Source organism: Octopus bimaculoides, chromosome 9 (assembly GCF_001194135.2).
Source record: "Octopus bimaculoides isolate UCB-OBI-ISO-001 chromosome 9, ASM119413v2, whole genome shotgun sequence".
NCBI lineage: Eukaryota > Metazoa > Mollusca > Cephalopoda > Octopoda > Octopodidae > Octopus > Octopus bimaculoides.
Window position 1 is genome coordinate 74,793,493 of NC_068989.1, and position 5,419 is coordinate 74,798,911.

Sequence of the window (5,419 nt, forward strand, 5' to 3'; positions counted from 1 at the left end):
ATCAAAGACAAACTAGGATATAATTACTTCAAAAATATTTTTGCATTTCAAGACATAATGGAAGTATAAGTCACAAGCCATTTAATATCCACCTTATTGATAAACCACGCCGTTCAAATATCAGCTATAAACAAAACAGAAGCCTTCACTTGTCCACCAGTTTTGTGTTCTGAAAGCCCCTGGACAGACCGCTGTTCATGTCAGCAAGACTGCTATTTATACGATGAATGTTGTTCCGACCGTCTTAATCACACAAATTCTGACCTCGAGCCTCCATATCCCTCAATGTCTTATAGCTGTAACAATATTAATGGAAGAAATTACTATTAATTTCACCACTGTCCAACTAACTATGATATAACGGAACACGTCAACAACTGTGAAAATCATAATTCAGACGAACAACTACATCATGTACCTGCTTTTGGTAAAACAAGTAAAAAAAACTCTACAGGAACTTATATTGTGCTCTCTGTCACGGAGAAGAATATATTTTGTGGAAGATTTCTTACCAATGTTTCTATAAGGATGATAATCCAAATGTCACAGTTGATAACTTTTTATATATTTTCAATAACAAAAGTTGTGAGATATTCAATTCCTGTATGCTATTACAGAAATTGAAGAATTTTCTCTAATATTTTATAATTTAAATTCCTTTCTTGGGGTATTTATCAGTTTATCATTTCTGATAACAAAGACCGTCTGCCATAGTATTAAAAGATGATATAGAATTTCAAAATAGCCTTCCACTAAATCGAGTGAAATATCTTCTACCTATCAAAGAACTTTACCGACACAAATACCAACAAAGGTTATGTTTAGATAATGTTACAACAAATTTTATTGCTCTTGATGTCATCAAAACTAATAATTTTATGCCTTTATAATGCAACCATAAACTGAATATATGTTCATTAATAATGTTACATATTATAATTGTATTGTGTGTACAAAATAAAGTGTCTATGTATGTCACATGTTCGTTTTTCCTTTTTTTGTTGTTGTTGTTGTTTTTATTGTATACAATCTCTGCTTCTTTGCTAATTCCAAAGATTTCTACAAAATTCCATTATTCCACTAATGACTTCTATAAGACAAAATAAAAATCAAGACTAACTGGTTTCCGATATTTACTTACATGCTTACTGTTGTTTCAGTCCTGCCAGATTTCATTTTACCACAAAATCTTTTGGCGATTCCGAAGGTCAATAATTAAAAGATGTCCAAGTCAATAAGATTTGATATTTTCAACACATACACACAGACATTAAAATGGAAACTCCATGACAGAATACATTTAATTCACTACACAACACATATACACACAAACATATACACATGTACACAAGTACACAAACACAGATAAGTAGGTAGAAAAATGGATACATACTGGCTGTACATATGATATACTAGCTGTACGTATAAGTTTGTGCATCACTACTGTTTTGTCAAGGGTTATGATGAGGCCAAAGATCTTGCAAGGGAGTGAAAGTCTATTCACCAGGTCTTACATCCCTTGTGCTGTGCGTGACACGAGGTCACAGTCATCGGTATATATGAGGTCACGCACAAAAGACCGTAGAGACGTTGTCTTTACCGCAAAACACCGAAAGCGTAAAGAAATACAAAAAGAAGATCGTAAATAATATTGGAGTAACATAGTCACTCTGTTTGACATCATTATTAATTTTAAAGGGTTCTGTTATAATCTCACCTATATTTACAGAAATGTCCATACCTTCATGGAAGGAGCATAGTTATTTCACAAAGCTGTCAGGGCAGACGAATCGGCTGATGATCGCCCAGCCCAAAGTATATTACGATGAGCAGTGTCGAATGCTTTTGTTAGATTGGCAAACACTTGACAGAGGCTTTCTTGTACTTCAAATCACTTTCCTGAACTTGTCTAGCTGGGTGAATATCTGTTGTACTTCCGTTTGGTTTGCAGCCACACTGAAGTTCTGGTAAGATCCTATCTATGATGTGTCAGAAGTTTTATACATACATGCATACATACATACATACATACATACATACATACATACCAGGTTTATACCTGTAATTATTGGGTCACTGAGATATGTAACACACTGCCTAAATATTAATCTTGAGGAATTAGGCTTCTCAAAACCAGAAAGGAGGAAGCTGATTCGAAGACTACAGATCCAATCCATCATTGGAAATGTAAAAAATCAGTAAAACTTTTTAGAATTTCATCATTTAAGTACATATGAACATGTATAGATATGCAAATATATGCATGAGAAGCCATACAAAAAACAAAACATACAAATGCGAAAGTAAATGTCAGTGTGTCACACTTTTTCAACATTACTCTTGCGACCCATTTTCTCACTATAGAATGATACTTCTACTATTCCTCATGCTTTACTCCTCTCTCACTATTCAATGACTCTTCTACTATTGGTTCATACTTGGTTTTGTTCTTCTTCATACTTGGTTTTGTTCTTAATCCTAACATTTTGAAAAAAATATTTCTCTAAATATTATACCTATTTCCAAAAGTAATTTCCAAAATAAATATTTTGAAAAAAATCTTTCTCTAAATATTATAACTGTATCAAGTAATTTAACCATAACACGTTCTTCATAACGTTCCGAGCTGAAATACGTATTGAACTCACTCTCTCATACAATATTACCTCTCATAACTTTCTACCATAAAATGTTGGAAACTTTTTTTCTTTTTTGCAGATATTAATAAAATTCGTCGGACCTGTTTTCATGCCGTCGGCCGTTGGAGCTATGAAAACTTAGTGCACTCCGACTGCATGAAAAAAGATTCGACTAATTTTATTATTACCTTAAAAAATACTAAAAGAATACTAAATTTCAAGCATCTTTATTCTCAAATACGTTTAGTGCAATTCCAAACCATAAAAATCGCACTTTAAAATAGTGTTTAGCGACAGTGGTGTAATTTTCCTTCAAACTACGAACGGGAGTTTAGATACGTACCAGCTACTACAAATAATTGTTTGTACGAAAAGTAAGGCCCTACGTACATCAAATTATCTTTAAATTAAGAAGCGGCAGAGGATTATAGTTGAACTTTTAAAAGGTAAGTTTATTGTTGCCTACTGCCAGCTATATGTTTGTTGTTCAAGGGTAGGAAATAGAAGCAAGCTATTTGTACTGACCCCGAATGGGAAGACAAAAAATGTTGTTTATCATGCAGCTTTGCAATAAGTTCTAAGTCGACAAATTATATCATTGTTTTGATGAAAATTGTTCATTGCTTGAAAAATATTAGTTATTGCTAACTTGTTATAGGTGCAGGAGTGGCTGTGGGGTAAGTAACTTACTTACCAACCACATGGTTCCGGTTCAGTCCTACTGCGTGGCACCTTGGGCAAGTGTCTTCTACGATAGCATCGGGCCGACCAAAACCTTGTGAGTAGATTTGGTAGTCGGAAACTGAAAGAAGCCCGTCATATATATATATATATATATATTTATATAAATGTGTGTGTGTGCATGTGTGTGTGTGTTTGTGCGTGTGTGCGTATGCATGTATATGTATGTGTGCATATATGTTTGTGTGTCTGTGTTTGTCCCCCAACATCATTTGACAACCGATGCTGGTGTGTTTACGTTCCCGTAAGTTAGCGGTTCGGCAACAGAGACAGATAAGTACTAGGCTTACAAAGAATAAGTCCTAGGGTCGATGTGCTCCATTATGGCCGCAGTCAAATGACTGAAACAATTAAAAGAATGTACTCAATGCATGCAGTGTCATTGTTGGGCCCAAGGCCCAATGAAGAGCCCTCCACAGGAGCTAGCTTAAAAGTCGCCCGAGAGGGCTAGTATATACATGCTTACAAAAATACCCTGTTGTTGATGTTGAATTTCCAATGAAGGAACCTCTGATCTAGGTTAGAAACTGGCTCTTTCTCTAATGGCAAGAAATCTTGAAATATAATTGAATAATGATATACATACATATATGCATACATACATACGTACGTACTTAGAAGTAGACAGTCAGACAGATATGAATCTATGTACATGTGTGTGTTTCTGATGGTGTGCATTGAAGCAATACAATGATACAGAGCAGAACTGTTACAAGTTTCTCTGACACAGTTGCTGACAATTAAGTTCATAACTTCACGAGTAGTAATTCTAATATTTCGTTAATGTTAGACCATCGAACCAATTATCAAGTGATTAATTATACATCGCTATCAAATAGGTTCGCTATGGAAACAGATTCGCTATCAAAACAGGCTCGCGTAATTACAATTTTATGGGGATATTTTTTTTCCTAGAGGATTATTTAGGTCAGTAAGTTTCAACGCTGTCAATATAAGGGAAATAAAATTTTATTAGCGTACAGTTGGTATCCCACATATATATATATATATAGTTCAAATTTATAGAAAAACAAAAGACGAAGACAGGTATAGGAACAACAAACAGATGTATTAGTTTAACACTCGGGAAAAATGGAAAAGTCTTTTACGTTTAGAGCCTACGCTGTTCGATAGAAAAGAATAAGGAGAAGAAAATAGAGGGAAAATGAAAAAAAAACGAGAGAGAAAACAGTGTAGTCAAACTCACTCGCCCCCATTCACACATACTTACATACACACCCACACACACCATTCTCACATACGCATACGCGCTTGTGCACCTAAATTCGTTGGGATCATTCTTATTATTTCCCTTCCATTCAACCTGTGCACCTTAGTCAATCTTTAAAATCCCCCACTCACTCTGTCTACCTCTCTTTCTATTCCTTTTCTTTCTCTTTACCACTTAAATAGCCACCTCCGCTACCATTCTGTTATTGAAAGTTGATATGTTCGCGTCTTTTTTCTCGAGACGTCTGCTACATCAGGATTTTAACTCACATGGATCTACGCAGGATTGCACCTAAGGACTTTCGCTCATGGATCTACGCAGGGTTGCATCTAAGGTTTAAATAGTCTCGTTTCAATAACTTCGGAAAGTTTAACTATGAACTTTTAGGCTTCTGATTTTTTTCTTTGTTTTTTTTTTCTTGTCTTTCCATCTCCTTGTTCTTTTACTCCTTTCCTCTATGTCGTCATCTCATTAATATATACCATTCTCATTTTCCCTGTGTTTTCCCTATTTGTTTCTGATGACGGAATATCCCTTACTCGGAGATATCCTAGAAATAGCTGTAAAACTTTGAATACTTTCCAATAATAACATTGTAAACGACTTGAGATGTCTACTTTGCTTTAATGTTTGTTGTCCTTTTTAACAATTATATATCCGCCGCATCGGAAATCTGCAATGGCTCCATAACTACCGTCTCGGCTATAACCTTGGAGCGTTAGTAATCCGTTACAGCACTTACCTAGCGTACCTAATCGTTTAGATCACCTGTAAACTAAACCTCCATACTTTATATATGTATATATAT